We start from the raw sequence: 18,965 nt of genomic DNA on the forward strand, positions 1-18,965 counted from the left end.
AAACAACAAATTAGTGCAGCATCAGTTTTTCACACAATGTATCGGAACTATGTTGGTTAAAGATGTAGCTAGGTTGTCAGACAAAGCGGTCTGTTAATTGCTGTTAAAAGTCTGTTGCAGAAGCCCTTGGTAGTGACTGAAAGAGTGACACTATGAGCACAAACAACTAAAACAGGGCTACTGAACAGCATTACTGGATTAACTCTTCGTAACAGGGCAATAAGAGAGGGCCTAGCAGTTGAACCAATGTTTCTTATATAAACAGGACCCAGATGAAGTAGTTTGAGCAGGTAATTAGAATGTCCCTGGCTGCCACCAACTGAAAGTACACTATGCACAGCCTACCAGGACAAGACTGAGGGACAGACCCAGGTAACACTGGATGGTTTATTTCTCTGAACTGTTCTGTGATCTGCTCACTGATGAACAAAAGCTGAAAGAGAACAGGACGTAAATGATCAATTTTAAACTGTACAAAAACATTTATCTAATATATAAAGCTGAATGTGGGTTAGTGTGTGAGTGTGTTAGTGTGTGTGTGTGTAATTGTCCAGAATGTAAATCCACACCACTGAACCTCTCGCTCCCTGTTTGTACAGGGGGAAGGACTATGTTTTGTTCTGAAATTTAGTTGGTGTTCTCACCCAGGGCAAGGCCAGGAACTCCTGCTAATACTTAAAACTGTTTTTTTGGCTACAAATAGGTACATACAGAACAGAGTTGGATGCACATGTTATATTAGAGAACAATTAATTAATTTTTCTTTGTGCAGATGAAATGATTACATTCAAGGGTATTAAACAAGGCTCTCTTTTCTGATATTACACAATAAAAACAATAGTTTATTTAAATAGAACTAATGATACTGTCTGAGTATGATGCTGAGATTTTAAGGCCATGTTCTTAATTTTAGGATGTAAACTAATCCTGTGTAGTTTATTTCTCCCTTTGCTGCCAGGAAGTTCATGTTTTACAACAGATGACCAGTATCCACAGCTGCAAAAAGATTCACACAGAGCTGAAAACGAAACACTGTTCAATATGTCTTTGTACTCTCAGCAGGGTGCTAAATGCCAGGGGCCACTGGCTTGGGAAAATACAGTCAAAGCCACTCAAATAAACAACACCATAGTTATATTCAGCAGCTATCTAAGCTATGAAAAGACATAACTGGCAGATACAGAAACCTAGTTATCCAAACAGCTTATTCAGCACCGCAGATGATGTCATTCTAGATTTAATTATACCTAATTATTCATGTGACCCAGCCAATAATGTGTTGTGCAGTTCTGAAACTGATTGAACTACAGGTTGAAAATTGTCCTGCAAAATTAAAAAATGTGACTCTCACTAGAATAACGATAGTAGACCATGTTGAAAGTTTAAAAAGAAATTCATGTTTTTTTTTTTGGAAAACACTTTAGACAAGTGTAAACCAAGTTGAGTGATGGGACACATTACTGTAACAAAATACAGTAGAACTGTTCTAACTCTGTATATTTAAGATTCTCTAATTTAATAAGCATTTAATGAGAAAATATATAAAAATAATAGCAATCTTGCTTCAACCTACAGACAATATAATCAGACCTAGGTAATGAATCACTTACGAACAAAATGATAATTTTCATCTGTCCATTCTCTACTGTATGTGGCCACCAGGGGGCGCTCTACCTCCCCAAACCCAACACAAATAGATGCCAAGCGCAAGTCCAGCAACACACAGGCTTTATTTACATAGGAAACACTGCCCAAATCGTTTCCCATCAATGCTCAGAACAGTTCAAAAGAACAATAAGCAGCACACATTAATGCATTTTCTTCTCTGTCTTTCTCTCCCTTTCTCTGACTCTGCCTGCACTCCTCACTCAGCAATCTTTGTCTCCCTTCCACCTGACTCTGGCTCCCGGAGCAGTGGCAGGCTCCTTTTATCCTGCACCAGGGAATACTTCTAGTTACCTGTTGGTGTGGTCCAGAAGCACTTCAGGGTGAGAAGTAAGCCCGACAGACTCGTGCTCCGCAGTCACTGCAGCACCCCTGTTGGCCACATCTAAAACATAATCCATATACAAAAAGTGTTTTGGTAGCTGAAGCCTATTGTGTCTGCACTGAACACAAGACAGGAACCAACCTGGGGCAGAAATAGGCCTTATTAAAGGCATCCCAAATGTCTGAGATGGAAAACATATTTAAAGACTTTGTGTTTCGGTTGGCTGAGTAGCTCCATAGGGTCACAATATATATGTACAGGGTGGTCCTGATCTAATTATGCAATTATGAAAAGGCGAACACATCGCACCCGCTGTTCGACTGACAACCGTCTAACCGGTTGTCACTTTGGAATGCAGGGCAGGTGCTGTCATCTATCGGCAACAAAAAGATATTTTTGTGAATTCTCTATGTACTAAACTTAATAAGTTATACCATAATGAAAATTGCATAATTAGTTCTGGACCACCCTATACTTGTTTAGTAAGCACCGATACTTATGTGGAGCTAAAACTGTGACTGGAGCAATTACTTATGCTGCTAAAGCAGGAGGTTTTTAAGCTTTTATATGTAAGATTGGTATGAATTAGCTTTACATACAGCCATGAAGATAAATGAGCATTTGGTAATACTAATAAAAAAGTGCCCAGAACTAATGAAAAAGTTTGAGAAAATTTTAATTTTACTATCTTCATGGGTTTACACAAGGAATATTGGTACCATTGTTTATTTGAGCTCAGAGTTTTAAATCTGAACACTGAAAATACAGCAAATATAATGTGAGGGTCGCGTGGTCATGAGTGACCATCTAGCCAAGTTGGAGAAAAGAAGAAAACAGTCCAAACTGTAGTTAACCAAAAGTTAACAAACACCTACACTTGATATGGAAGGGCACTGAAAGTAAGCCTTCAAAAGTGCGGAAGTCTAAAGAGTATAAAGCATGCAGCCTGAATATGGATACAGTCAGTGAAGTCTCACCTGACATTCCAGGTACATGGTTACATATACTCTATAAGCAAATTGTGCTCTAGCCAAATTCATCAATTTCACCTTACTAGAAAACTTCTGAACAAATAGCTATTCTCTATAGTCCTCTAACTTTATCAACTATACTGAAGAACTCCTATCTAAACCTGATCTAAACTATAGAACTCATATAATTACATACTTTAATTAATTATATCAATCACTGCTTTTTGGATAATTAATAAGAAAGATAACAGAGAATTGATAACAGGAGTTCCAGCACAAAGTAGCATTTTAATGAGCAGATGAATTGCAAACTTCTAATATGTGAAAAAGAAAGAACATACTGTTTCAGTACTATAATTTTACTTTGGTAGAACATGACTAACATTTTTGTACTTCCCACCTTGTCTTACAGTAAATCTAACCTCACATAAACAAAACATAATAGTTTTTATTTTGTAATTTTAATTCATTAGAAAATAAGCCAATATGAATACAACAGGTGTGACAAGGTTATCTGGTTTATATTTATTTCTTTTTGACTTTTTCTAAAGTTTCCTGAAAACAACTAAGAAATCAGGTATCTTGCATTGTACATAAATTATGTGTTAATCTGGGAAAACATTAATGTGGCGTTTACGATGTAAACTGATTGAGTTCAGCTAGTTTTCTATGCTTTTTATATTTGAAAGCGTTCAACATGACTTGGAAACCTATACCCATAATGAAGTAATGTTTAATTTGAAGCTGGCAATGGGCATCCTGAGTAGCGTAAAAGGTCTAAGAAAAGAAAAAAAAACTTCAGGCAACAGCAAAAAATGCATGTATAACGAGCAAACAGGACATTATTTGGTGTCCACTATAGAAGACGTATTCAAACCTAAATCTCTCATACTTGACATAATCAACGTAGAAATGTTGCCATCAGTTTCATTCTGGTTTTTGTCAACTTCATGTGTTTGTGAAAGATGCTACACTAAGTTCAGAGACTAGACATTTATGTTATGTTTATTTTTGTGTATGTTTGCATTATGTTTGTACATTAGGATTTTCTTCGTCCAGCTTGAAAATAACAGCCAATTTTTTGTAATTTATTTTTATTAGTATGCTGGATACAGAAAACCTACCTCATTCATTTGTATAGGTAGGTCTCAGGTCACAGTAGTTTTTGGTTATGGCAGTTCTGCAGATACGAACAAGGACATAAAAACCCAAAATTTCATCTAGCAACTTCAGTTTTTTTTTTTTTTTACTCATAAAAAAGCTACAGTAGCTTTGACACTGGATGAATACATATCAGCCATCACTAATGGTGAAGACTAGTACAGGCAATTACAAACTTTTTATCATCTTGTGCTTTTGCACATGTGTCACCGAATGTAACTGGCAGCACATGCAGTAAGCTCAGTCACAGGTGAGAAGCTAATTAGGCAACTGTCTATTTAGATGGAACAGCAGAGTGAGTGGCCCTTAATTTCCAGCATTCTAAATAAGCATTTCAACTGTGCCATCTTAGGGAGTAAGGCTGTAACACTTGGTGATCCCTCAGCATAGACAGCACATGTCACTAAATGCAACCACCGTTACGTGGAACCATGCAAAGAGCTCAGTCATAGATAAGCACCTGTGTGTTAAAATAAAGAGAGATAGAATCTGTCATTTGTAATTCCCAGCATTCTAATTATATGTCCAACCATATTAAAAGAGGGAGTACAGCTTCTGGGAGGAGAGAGTGGCATTCTAAGGCCAGGTTTATACTTCACGCGACGTAATGCGATGCATGCTCCAACGGATGCTCCTGCTATGCAAGCATTTTACTGTTTACACTTGCGCGCGTACTTTATGTAAATCTGAAAGAATCCAGCAGGTGGCAATGCGAAATATTATCACGGTGAGAACAGGTTTGGCTTTGCTGTGTTGTGAATTGCCTGGAGCACCCGTTAAATTCCAATGAACACTTTACCGCAATATCTCTGAAAAGGATGTTTAATGATTTAATCCATCATTCCAGGGATGTGTCCATTCCAGCAAGCATTGGGCACGAGGCAGAAACAATCTCTAGAAGGAACATCAGCTCATCGCAAGGCGAATACAAGCACTCACACATACACTGACGTAATTTTAGTGTCACCAAATCGGCATATCTTTGGAAGGAAACTGGAGCATATTGTGGAAACCCAGCAGGAAAAGTTGCAAACTCCAGGCGGGGAATACCTGAGAGATAGCAGCGCCACGCTCCGCCACCGTGTCACCCCCATGTGTGTAATTATTAACAGTATTCATTATTTAAACAAAATTAACTATTTATCTGTAAAATCTATACTAATAAAAGGCAAAGCCCTCACTGACTCACTCATTCACTCACTCACTCACTCACTCACTCACTGACTGACTCATCACTAATTCTCCAACTTCCCGTGTAGGTAGAAGGCTGAAATTTGGCAGGCTCATTCCTTACAGCTTCCTTACAAAAGTTGGGCAGGTTTCATTTCAAATTCTACGCGTAATGGTCATAACTAGAAGCTATTTTTCTCCATTTACTGTAATGGAGTTGAGCTCGAAAGTCTGGGGGGCGGAGTTTCGTGTGACATCATCACGCCTCCCACGTAATCACGCAGTACGTAGAAAACCAGGAAGAGCTCCAAAAACCGCTGAAGAAAACATACATTATATAATTAAGAAGGCAGCGAAACAATTAGAAGCGAAGCGAGTGACATATAAAACCATATTCAGCGGCTCACGTGAACTGACGCAGTGCGCAGACAAAAGCAACAGTTCCAAAGAGTGCTGAACAAAACTGAATTACACTGCTACGCTCAAATAGACAAACCACACGCCGTGCGCAATAGTAGAGGCTTCGCCTCTAGTGCCGCTCCGAGGTTCGATTCCCGAGAGGGATGCACTGAGTATGTACGCGCTTCCCGATTCATTTTAGCCTCGCATCCCCTTGGTTTGAGACGATGAAAAATATGCGGTTAACGCAGAAAGACAGATCACCAATTGAAGCTTTATGAATAATGGATACTTTATTCGCGATCAATGATTGTTTTGGTAAAGCCATACTCAGTGTATTCATTAGATGAACGGTAAAAAAGTAAGAGCGAGGGGAGGATGACTTATTGAGGCACGCAGGCAAAACCACAATAGCACGCGGGCTCGATGTACTGTAGTGCTGTCAACTCGATCTGAATTGCGCGATCACATTTGAAAAATATATCTTTTCAAGTTCTATTTAGTCCATATGTGTCAAACTCAAGGCCCGAGGCCACATCCGCCCGGCGTGTAATTATATCCGCCCGCAGATCATTTTATATATTATTGTTATTAATGGCCCGGGCATATGAAGCGCTGGTAACACAATAAACTACAGATCCCATAATGCAGCGCTTCAGCTGCCTTGCCAACACTTACCGCGTTAATCAAGTCTAGCTTATGATGCTGCAAGTTATTGCGAAGCTAGCCCACACGATGCCAAGAGAAAAGGTGATTGTGAACATAGAGCCTTTAAAAACCGATGGGAGGCTGAGTATATGTTTACTGACATTGCCGGTAAACCCGTGTGTCATTTGTGGAGCTAATGTGGCTGTAATTACAGAATTTAATCTAAGACGGCACTATGAGACAAAACATCAAGATAACCTGAAAGACCTGAATGCAATGCACAAGATACAGAAAGCAGAAGAGTTAAAGAAGAATCTGACACTTCAGCAGACGTTTTACCGTGCAAAATCACAAAGTGATTTCAAGTGAAGCTACTTTTATGGGAGACACAAATGCACCAGTGCAACTTGCCCCACTTTCCCTGTTGCCAAGTAATGTTGAACCAAGTCGGCACTACGGTGTTCCCAAATTTTGCTGATAAACTGAGCGCACTGCGCACTGAGTTCGCACGGCGCTTTGGTGACTTTGAAGAACAAAAAAAGAATTTTGAGTTGTTTCGCAACCCATTTGCCGTCGATGTGGAAACTGCACCTGTGCAGATTCAGATGGAGGTGATTGAGCTGCAGTGTAATGGCACACTGAAGGCAAAGTACGATACTGCACGGCCCGCACAGTTTATTCACTCCATTCCCAGAAATGCTCCAGCTCCATCTACATGCGGCTCGAACCTTGTGCATGTTTGGTACCACATATCTGTGTGAGAAGCTCTTCTCAGTGATGAAGACTAACAAAACAGCACACAGGAGTCGCCTCACTGATGAGCACCTGCAGTCCATCCTGAGAATCTCCACAACACAGAACCTCACACCAAACATAAACGAACTTGTTGCCAAAAAAAGATGCCAGGCGTCCAGCTCTGATAAAATGACATAAGAGCAAAGACAACTGAATGATTTGATTTGTTATTGCTGAAAAGAACAAATTTTATTTATATTTCCAGGTTTTGTTATGCACCATGTTCATATTTGAATTTGTATAATTTTGACAGGATATATTTTTATGGAGAGCAAAATCTTTTGGGATATTTAAAATTTAAGTTTATTTTTATATAAAATTACATAAGAGTAAAGAAATTTGAATGTTTGTTCTTTTAACGCTTACTTTATTTCTAACTTGTATAATTTAGACAGGATATATTTTTATGGAGAGCAAAATATTATAAGTTATTTAAGGTTTGAGTTGATTTATTCCAGAATAATATTCTGTCGACTAAATAAAAATTCCTTCTATTTAAAATTTAAATAGAACTTGAACAGAAACGATAGTTGTGTGTGTGTGTGTGTGTGTGTATGTATATATGTAGATATGTATGTATATATATGTTTATATATATGTGTGTATGTATATGTATGTGTGTATATGTAGATATATATATATAAATATATGTATATATATGTGGATGTATGTGTATATATGTATGTATACTCAGCAAAAAAGAAACGTCCCTTTTCAGGACTGTGTATTTCAACAATAATGTTTTAAAAATCCAAATAACTTTACAGACCTTCATTGTAAAGGGTTTAAACAATGTTTTCCATGCATGTTCAATTAACCATAATCAATTAATTAACATGCACCTGTGGAATGGTCGTTAAGACCTTAACAGCTTACAGAAAGTAGGCATTTAAGGTCACAGTTCTAAAAACGCAGGACACTAAAGAGACTTGTCTACCGACTGTGAAAAATAACCCAAAGAAAGATGCCCAGGGTCCCTGCTCATCTGCGTGAACGTGCATTAGGCATGCTGCAGGAGGCATGAGGACTGCTGATGTGGCTAGGGTAATAAATTGCCATGTCCGCACTGTGAGACGCCTAAGACATCGCTACAGGGAGACAGGAAGGACAGCTGATCATCCTCGCAGTGGAAGAGCCCGGATCTCAATCCCATTGAGCACGCCTGGGACCTGTTGGATCGCAGGGTGAGGGCTAGGCCATTCCCCAGAAATGTCCAGGAACTTGCAGGTGCCTTGGTGGAAGAGTGGGGTAACATCTCACAGCAAGAACTGACAAATATGGTCCAGTCCATGAGGAGGAGATGCACTGCAGTACTTCAAGCAGCTGGTGGCCACACCAGATACTGACTGGTACTTTTGATTTTGAGCCTCCCTTCATTCAGGGACACATTGTGAAACATTTTTAGTTTATGTCTTATGGTGTTGACTCTTTTAGTGTTCATACAAATATTTACACATTAAGTTTACTGAAAGTAAAACAGTTGAAAGTCAGAGGACGTTTCTTTTTTGCTGAAATCACGCAGTACGTAGAAAACCAGGAAGAGCTCCAAAACCGCTGAAGAAAACATACATTATATAATTAAGAAGGCAGCGAAACAATTAGAAGCGCGAGTGACATATAAAACCATATTCAGCGGCTCACGTGAACTGACAGTGCGCAGACAAAAGCAACAGTTCCAAAGAGTGCTGAACAAAACTAAATTACACTGCTACGCTCAAATAGACAAACCACACGCCGTGGCAATAGTAGAGGCTTGCCTCTAGCGCGGCGTCGAGTTCGATTCGAGAGGGATGCACTGAGTATGTCGCGCTTCCGATTCATTTTAGCCTCGCATCCCCTTGGTTTGAGACATATGAAAAATATGCGGTTAGCAGAAAGACAGATCACCAATTGAAGCTTTATGAATAATGGATACTTTATTGCGATCAATGATTGTTTTGGTAAAGCCATACTCAGTGTATTCATTAGATGAACGGTAAAAAGTAAGAGCGAGGGAGGGTAACTTATTGAGGCACGCAGGCAAAACCACAATAGCACGCTGGCTCGATGTACTGTAGTGCGTCAACTCGATCTGAATTGCGATCACATTTGAAAAATATATCTTTTCAAGTTCTATTTAGTCCATATGTGTCAAACTCAAGGCCCAGGCCACATCCGCCCGGTGTAATTATATCCGCCCGCGAGATCATTTTATATATTATTGTTATTAATGGCCCGGGATATGAAGCGCTGGTAACACAATAAACTACAGATCCCATAATGCAGCGCTTCAGCTGCCTTGCGAACACTTACCGCGTTAATCAAGTCTAGCTTATGATGCTGCAAGTTATTGCGAAGCTAGCCCACACGATGCCGAAGAGAAAAGGTGATTCTGAACATAGAGCCTTTAAAAACCGATGGGAGGCTGAGTATATGTTTACTGACATTGCCGGTAAACCCGTGTGTCTCATTTGTGGAGCTAATGTGGCTGTAATTACAGAATTTAATCTAAGACGGCACTATGAGACAAAACATCAAGATAACCTGAAAGACCTGAATGCAATGCACAAGATACAGAAAGCAGAAGAGTTAAAGAAGAATCTGACACTTCAGCAGACGTTTTACCGTGCAAAATCACAAAGTGATTTTAAGTGAAGCTACTTTTATGGGAGACACAAATGCACCAGTGCAACTTGCCCCACTTTCCCTGTTGCCAAGTAATGTTGAACCAAGTCGGCACTACGGTGTTCCCAAATACGCACTTTGCTGATAAACTGAGCGCATTGCGCACTGAGTTCGCACGGCGCTTTGGTGACTTTGAAGAACAAAAAAAGAATTTTGAGTTGTTTCGCAACCCATTTGCTATCGATGTGGAAACTGCACCTGTGCAGATTCAGATGGAGGTGATTGAGCTGCAGTGTAATGGCACACTGAAGGCAAAGTACGATACTGCACGGCCCGCACAGTTTATTCACTCCATTCCCGCAGAAATGCTCCAGCTCCGTCTACATGGCTCGAACCTTGTGCATGTTTGGTACACATATCTGTGTGAGAAGCTCTTCTCAGTGATGAAGACTAACAAAACAGCACACAGGAGTCGCCTCACTGATGAGCACCTGCAGTCCATCCTGAGAATCTCCACAACACAGAACCTCACACCAAACATAAACAACTTGTTGCCAAAAAAAGATGCCAGGCGTCCAGCTCTGATAAAATGACATAAGAGCAAAGACAACTGAATGATTTGATTTGTTATTGCTGAAAAGAACAAATTTTATTTATATTTCCAGGTTTTGTTATGCACCATGTTCATATTTGAATTTGTATAATTTTGACAGGATATATTTTTATGGAGAGCAAAATCTTTTGGGATATTTAAAATTTAAGTTTATTTTTATATAAAATTACATAAGAGTAAAGAAATTTGAATGTTTGTTCTTTTAACGTTTACTTTATTTCTAACTTGTATAATTTAGACAGGATATATTTTTATGGAGAGCAAAATATTATAAGTTATTTAAGGTTTGAGTTGATTTATTCCGAATAATATTCTGTCGACTAAATAAAAATTCCTTCTATTTAAAATTTAAATAGAACTTGAACAGAAATGATAGTTGTGTGTGTGTGTGTGTGTGTGTGTGTATATATATGTGTATATGTGTATATGTATATATGTATGGATATGTATATATATATATGTTTATATGTGTGTGTGTGTGTGTGTGTGTATATATATATATATATATATATATGACAGCAACACTCATCACTCACAACAGTGACAAAACAATTACATTGACAATCATGTTACGTTATTTTCAAAATGTTTCCTTTTCTTTTCATTGCTTCTTTAACACACTACTTCTCCGCTGCGAAGCTCGGGTATTTTGCTATATATATATATATGTGTGTGTGTATATGTATATATAGTATATATATATATATATATATATATAACTGTGTTTATATGTATATATATATGTGTGTGTCTGTGTGTGTGTATATATATATATATATATATATATACACAGTATATGCCAGCAACACTCATGACAATGACAAAACAATTACATTGTCAATCATGTTACGTTATTATTAAAATGTTTCCTTTTCTTTTTCATAACTTCTTTAACACACTACTTCTCTGCCGCGAAGCGCGGGTATTCTGCTAGTGTAACATACATACTTTAATGCATTTCATCATGAAAGTGATATCAAGTATAAATTAAAGGATTCTAAATGTGCAGAGAGTTGGAATATCATATATTTAATGTGTTCTGTGTGGTGATTGCTGCTGTCAGGTCAGGACGATGCCCCAGAAAAAAAAGATGGCACAGAAGATGGTATATGAGACTTTTAAAATGTATTGTGTCATTACGATCGGGAATATGCGACACTTGAATATAAAAGCACCAAGAATGCATCTGTATGTCGGCATTTTGCTTCAGCACATCAAACCATTCATCAAACATACATGTAGATAGTAAACAGAGACTTTGATGTCACATTCCAACTTTTATCACACTGCGGCCCCCCGAACTTTTTGCTGTAACTGCAACTTGTGCATGCGTCACGTTAGTTTCTGAGGGCCTGCTCAGAGGACACGTCAAATGAACACTGGGAACGCGTGACAGCCATGATGCGTGCGTGTCTGAGCATGAAGTATAAACGAGCCCTTAGCAATCCCTCAGCAAAGACAGCATGTCTCTACTGTGGGATCTATCATTAGATTTTGTGTCATCATGTCTTTTCCAACTGTATGAAGTACTGCTTCATTATAAAAAACTGTAGGATTTAAAAGCTTAAGGTCAACATACTATGTATTCCCATGGTTCATTTTAATTAACATTATTTGTGTTTAGTTATTAAAAAGTGCAGTAATATTGCTTCACTTCATTTTACTAGTTACGTTTGAAAACTTTTTCTGTATTATAAGTAATAAAACAGTATTCACTTTTGCCAATATTTCTATTAATGGACATTTTAATTACAAGTTCTGTCTTACACACAAAATCAGATTACAAACATTGACAGGAATGAAATTTGTTCAGAACCCAGGAGCCACCTGTAATAAAATGTATTGATTACGGTAATGATTTAATCTCAGGTTGCTAAAATCAGTTTATTATTACTCTATAAGTAATTCAAAATGCTACAGCAAGATTCATAACTAGAAATAGGCAGTATAACCACTAATTCCATTTCAAATATCTACATTCATTTGCTATTTAGTTTAGAGGGAACTTCAGAGCAAAGTTTTGAATTGATTTTGTTTCCTGTTTATTTTATTAAATGTATTAATGCTTGTACACTAGAGAAAAACTTGCAGTCTCAAGATGCATGCCTTCTTATACATCCATAGATAAATAAAACTAATACAAGAAACAGAGGGTTTGGCTACAGGCCTTCAAAATCTGGAATGATCCATTCATTGATACAAGAGACAACATATCATTCTCTTGACTTAATTTAAGGCTACAGATGCATTACTGACCACAGGACAAACGTTTTAGAGCCATTGGTACCACTTTTTATGTAATAAAATATGCAGTAATTATGTTGATCACTTTGATTAGTTATTATAAATTATTTCCACTCCCTTTCTTGTCTCAAGATTTTGAGGTGCCATTTGGTGTTGCTGACAGTTTGATGATGTTGTATTAATTTGTTTTAGTAGAGAAACTTACTGTGAGAAAACAGTATTAGTTTAAAAAAAAGATAATGGCATACCTTTGTATTGTCTATGGACATTAAACTGCACCACAGCTCAGTGTAGAATGCTTAAGGATAATCAATATGGACAATGGCTGAAGAGTTCACGGTTTTAACTTTATCTTACACCAGGATCTATGGATACATAAATTTTGTTGATGTTTTTTTTTTCTAAATTGCCATCTGATTACAACTGCACAAAAACTTAAACAATATGAATTGATAACTTTACACAAAATTGAACAGTATATGTATATGTATATACATATATTTTTTAGCCATCTATTTTCTTAATCTGCTTTTTCCTTTACAGGGTAACAGGGATTCCAATCCCACCCAATTAATATCAGGAGCAAGGCTGACCCCAAACCTGCATTGCACATCAGTCAACCAAAGGGCATTCCCATATAATTTAGAGATATCACATGCATCTTTGGATTGTTGGAACTACATATATATTATGTAATGAGTTATATGAGGAATAGAAATAAAATCTACCTATTAAGTTGGAGCATGGACCAATATTGGAAATGCCATTTATTTCATTAACAGCAGTCTATACTAAGTACCATGCCAAGCCACTGTAAATATATACTGCTATAATACAACTGATATATATTAATTATGCAGCCTTGCAGTTTAAAATCCAGTGTCTGAGCCAGACGGCATCATTGGCTACCTAAAACACATACAGCCCCAGTGACTAACTAGGCTTTAAACGCAACCCAAATCCTTGGTGCTATGATGCAAGAGCAACAATCACTATAATGCGAGATATACTTTAGTTAACAGAATTTATCTGTATATGTATATACTTATGCTATATTTAAAGTACTCTAAAAATATGCACTTCACTTTTGTTTTAGTAGAGCACAAACTACATAAAAATACTTGAATTGAACAAAAACTTTTTACAAAGTAATGGATAGAACACTATTCTAAGAATGTATTTAAAATTGTATTATAAAAACACAGTAAATACTAGTAGGTGCAAGAAATACATTTATTTTCATTTTCCAGAACTGTTTATTCCAATAAAAAGTCACAAACACTGGCTACCTACAACTGAAAATAATGTTACATCTTCAAATGTTACCCCCTGCATTACATTGCTGAACCTAGGGGAATTACTTAAATGGAAGCTCATAGACATGTTGCTCATTACCTGCTCAGCATTTCTGAAGCTTGGATTTTCAAAGTTCAAATGAAATCATTCCTGAGGCACAGTGCCCGAGAAATAAATTCTGATCTTTAACTGGAATTATGCTTGCTTCACTCCGGATAAAAGTATTATAAATCCCTGAACAAAGGCCCCTGCTGCTTTGGTTTATAGGTATTTCAGTAGACAGAAGCAGCCAACATTAATGAGCTACAAGAAGAAATGATGTCTCGGAGTAAAGATGGCTGGGTTACAATTACTCCAAGGCTGCAGTGGCTGATGATACATTAGAAGTGACAGGTGGATTTGAGTCAAGCAGAGGATAATAACACAAGTTCTTTCATGCTGAAAGTGAATGTAGTATCTTGAGTGAAAATGAAGTGGTCAGTTTCAGAATAGTATAATTTTAAGTGTACTTCATGAGCAGAATCCTGAGAACCGAACTTTACAAAACAAGAAGTTAAGCCCTGAAATAGGCAGTAGTCCAAGAATCACAAAAAATAAATGACTGCATCTGACAGAATTTTATATTTTTTAACTTCACTTTCCTCATGCTCATGTCATTTGTTACTGCTGCTAAGGCTAGGGATCTATGCCGGCAATCGGAAAGTTCGAATCTCGTAAACTCCAGAAGTGACTCTACTCCATTGGGCCCTTGAGCAAGGCCCTTAATCTGCAAATGTTTTGCCCTGGATATGACATTAACCTACATCCATCCCTGCAAGCATGTCCTCCAACCTGCAGGGAAAACTTGGAGGTTAGTGGCAGGACTAGCACTCCAGGTACTGTAAAAAAAACTCACACTGTTCCAAGTGTGGTGCTGAGGTGTCTCCCATTACACAACTGCACTTGGGGCCCAGTCTGGGTGGTTTGTCATGTGGCGTGAGCCATTTTTAAATGCCTTATTCATCAGTAGCAACAGAACTCTTGGTTATAATATTTCTTGCAATGTTATTACTCAAATGCTGTTATAAAAGCAGTGAAACAAAGCAGTGCCAACAGATTTGTTTAATGAGCTCCAGCAGACCCCCGTGACCCTGTAGTTAGGATATAGCGGGTTGGATAATGGATAGATGGATGTATTGAGAATGCAATTATCTAAAATAAAGTGCTAAAATGGAAATCATTTCAAAAATCTGCTTATTTTTTATCAAAACAAATAGTCTTCGGTAATTTCTCTACATTTCTGTGAATATTCTAATAAGCAGGGTGAAAGTAAAATTTTAATATATTTCTCTAGAAAATAACACTATCATCTTTGCTTTTCAAGAAGCAAGCTTAAGGCTGAGGTGCCTCCCAAACTGTGGATGTGCAGTCCTAGTGAGAAAATGTGTCTAATGAAGTAAAAAGGAATATTCCCAAATTCTTGCCTTGGAGACAGGGAGGAAATAGGCAGTACATCTTGTTTTCACAGTGTGAATCTGGCAAGGGAAGGATCATCTCAGCATTACAACCCAAGAAGAGTGTCATTAGGCTAAGCACACAAACACTTTATTAACCAAAATCTCTTAAGGCAAGCTAGTCAAAAAAAAAGCAAAAGGTTTCAATCTTAAACCAGCAAATAGTAAGATGAATAAACTAAAGTGTACAATAAAATGATATGTCTGACATATGAGAGGATACATTTCCGTCAGGATCCTTTAGTTTGTAACATTGTATCTGAAAACTTTAAAAAGCTTATTTCAAATGCATGGATCAACAGATCATTAGAAATGTCTAATATGCAAATGGAACGATTCGGAGCATGACGAAAAAGTGAAGTACACACAACAATGTGCACATTTTCATTGAAGATAAAAAGAAAGCAATCCATATGATAAGATAAATTCAGGAGGAGTAAAGGGGGGTGTGGCGCAAATTGACTTTCTGTTCCTTTAACAAGAAACGCCCAGCAAGTTCCTAGAACGATCGCTGTTTAACAGAAGCTTTACATCAAAATAAGCAACATTTAAGAGGCTTTAACAATGTACTGAATGCAAAGCCGCGGCGGTCGGAGAAAGACACCGTGTTCACGAGTTCATTTGCCAAAAAAAAAACTCCCAACAGTGTTGCTTTTATTTTCTACTTGATGCAGTTGCAGTTCTTTCATGAATGCTTCAGACGGCTCAACTCGACAGCACAAATGTTTCTGCCACGTGTTCGCCAAGCTGCATCTGCTCGACAGACAGGCAAGGCTAAGAGCAGCTTCGTGTCCACCTCTCCCTTTCTATATATGTATGTATGTGTGTGTCTGTACTATAACGGATACAAGAAACAAGCAAAACCAGAGACACAACACATACGACGTCTCCACAGAAAAGAAAATGGAAGTGACAAAACATATCCACCAAATTAAAATAAGTAACTGAATTAAAAACATAAAGTTGCGATACAACTCCACTCACGAGTTTCGCAATTTTTCTGCGAATGCTTCTTTTAAATATCCACAACACGGAGTTACAATTATATTATACATAGAAAGAAGTTTAGTTTTGTATGTTGCAGACTTTATCATCTAAACCACGCTATTCAAAAACATTGACGACACCAAGAAAGGTCTAACGCAAGAGTTTCAGCACTACAAAAACTTCCTTCTACTCTCAGTACTTTCACGCCCCCTTTTATTTAAAGTAGCTTCAGTAATGTATTAATACCGTTGAATCAGTTGAAAAGTGAAGTGCAAAAAGTGCAAACAAATTAATCCGCAAGTGTCTCCATGGGTGTCGTGGTGCCTAGTTTTTGAAGAGTCTAAATCAATCCTAATCTATGCTGAAACTATAACCTTTAAAATAATGCTAAAACAATAATGAACTACTTAAGTATATTTGAACTAATTGTTTCTTAGGGTTTCTAAACAAAAAAGATTTATGAAGCGGCTGTCGATTCTCCAAGTTAGAACCCACGACAAGTCAACAGCTTCAGACTGACGGTAAAAGTGTCTTAAATGAACAGCAACATAATTTTCTTCGTTTTTCTTACATCACATGCCTTCTACTTTAGAAAAATTAAACAAGGAATGAACTGACCGTGTTCATTAAAACTAAAAGTACATTTTATATTGCCTAATAGTTTGATGCAAACTTAAAACACTTATTCAGTACAAGAATAAATTTATATAGGAAGCTCACCTTTGTTCATAAATTAATCATAGATAGTCCCCACAAGTAATATTTGCTCTACGTATGAATACGTGTGTATACATGATTATTTACTATATGCCTCGTCTACTCATTGACCAACCTATTTCAACTACAGTACAAATGAAAATGTTCCACATTCTTGCACACATAACGTGGCCAATACTGAAGAAAAAGATTAAGGGTAATATTCCAAATACAGTACATTTAATCATATTCTTGCTATAAAACATATATATCGGATATCATTTAATCATCGAATATCACCCACCTCATTTGCAGACCGTGTTTAAAAATAACTCGACAAAAATCAAAACCAGAAAATCCTAAACACATTATATGTGTATAGTGTATTATACACTAATATACTGTTCGCAGGCACGCAAAGGATTTCGAACAATTGTGCAGTGGATGGGTTTAAGATATTGATATCACCGGTATACAGATTCGGGTTTTAGAGACACGATTAAGTTTTTTTGCTTCCTAAACACTTAATTTAAGAAAAAAGCCACTATCACATTTTGAATCAGGCACTTGCGTAAGATGACACACAACACACCACCTACAACACACGATTTCTCTATAAGCCGGTGGATGAAGAGTGCACAAGGCAGACAGGTAGCAGTTTAGCATTCCATTTACTTTTATTAAATTAGTAAGCAAAATAATAATAATAATAGTCACACTGACATCACCGATTCCTACCTGCTTTCTCCTGCTCCCCGAAAAGAGCCCTCTTGTCCAAGGAAACACAAAGCGTGCAGAGCGTGAGTCTCTGAGTGTTCCGCGTGCTGATTTATTTTGAACCGTCTCTGTCAACCCAGGTTGGAAGTTGCATCAGCGGGAAGTTCTGCCCTTTTTTAAACAGCTTGTTAGGTCCCCAGTTACAATATGCTCCGCCCTCTATACATAAAGAAAGAAGTCAAATTTGTGGGCTGGCAGAATAAAATGTAAAAATAAATAACTGCACCGATTAACCCCTCCTTCTTTCGGGTTCCGCCTACTTTAAGAGTGTCCAGGCACGCGGATAGGTCTCTGCCAAACAGAATCCACTTACGCGGGAAAAGAGGCTTTACACGCCCGCTGTCAGTGTGGAGTGCCGAAACGAGAATGGTAGTCACCGGCTGCAGTCCCAGCTGTGCATTTTGTAAACGGTCGCACAAATATATATTTTTGTTATTTTATTTACTATTAATAAATAAATGTATCCATCATGTTTATATCTCAGACAAAAACGTTTAGGATGTGCGATGCTTGTATACTGTGGTTCTTTATCGCCGCACTCCTAATCGCAAATCAGTCTTCCTTGGAAACGGCGATATAGGCGTTTCCAAGGTAACTTCCGCTGGATTATGGGATTTGTATTTTTATTCTTCCAGCTACTGGACCAAGGTTCTGTCCCGCAATAGCTCTTTAATATTTCTAACCATTATTTTAAAAAGTAATAAATGCTTACTTACAAAATATGTTTACATTGTCCATTGAGATTTAGGCAGACTGTTTCTAGTGCAGCGTAGAATACTGAATTTCTTTTTTTATCGGTATAGTCTTCTTGGGACGATACGGTGGCGAAAACGGTTATAATGGTCACAGTTTCACGGTCCTGGGTATAAATCCCAGAGTTGACATTGTCAGTGGAGAATTCGCATGTTCCCCCATGCGAGTTTTCTTCTGCTGTTTCGGTTTCTGTCCCTATGACTTAAATGTACATTTAATTGGTCACTTTATTCTAGTGTAGGTCTGTGTGGGAATATTGTAGCGTGATAGTCGGGCTTCACAGGCTCAGTTTGGCCATTGTGTTCCATACAGCCACTTTACTTTAAATCTGTGTTGGAACATCCGTGAAAGTGCCCTGTCTCTAATGT

The 18,965-nt window shown here is 37.7% G+C and overlaps 1 protein-coding gene across 1 annotated transcript in view; it reads right to left on the reverse strand.

Moving 5' to 3' along the window:
- slc6a9 (solute carrier family 6 member 9) overlaps positions 1-17,954 on the reverse strand; it is a 171,570-nt gene extending 153,616 nt beyond the window's left edge. Inside the window, exon 1 of the mRNA XM_039735996.1 lies at positions 17,806-17,954. The gene's annotated coding sequence lies outside the window, so the exon portion shown is untranslated. The remainder of the gene's footprint in view (positions 1-17,805) is intronic.
- Positions 17,955-18,965: the final 1,011 nt, after the last annotated feature.

The sequence above is a fragment of the Polypterus senegalus genome, chromosome 14 (genome assembly GCF_016835505.1).
Source record: "Polypterus senegalus isolate Bchr_013 chromosome 14, ASM1683550v1, whole genome shotgun sequence".
Classification (NCBI taxonomy): domain Eukaryota; kingdom Metazoa; phylum Chordata; class Cladistia; order Polypteriformes; family Polypteridae; genus Polypterus; species Polypterus senegalus.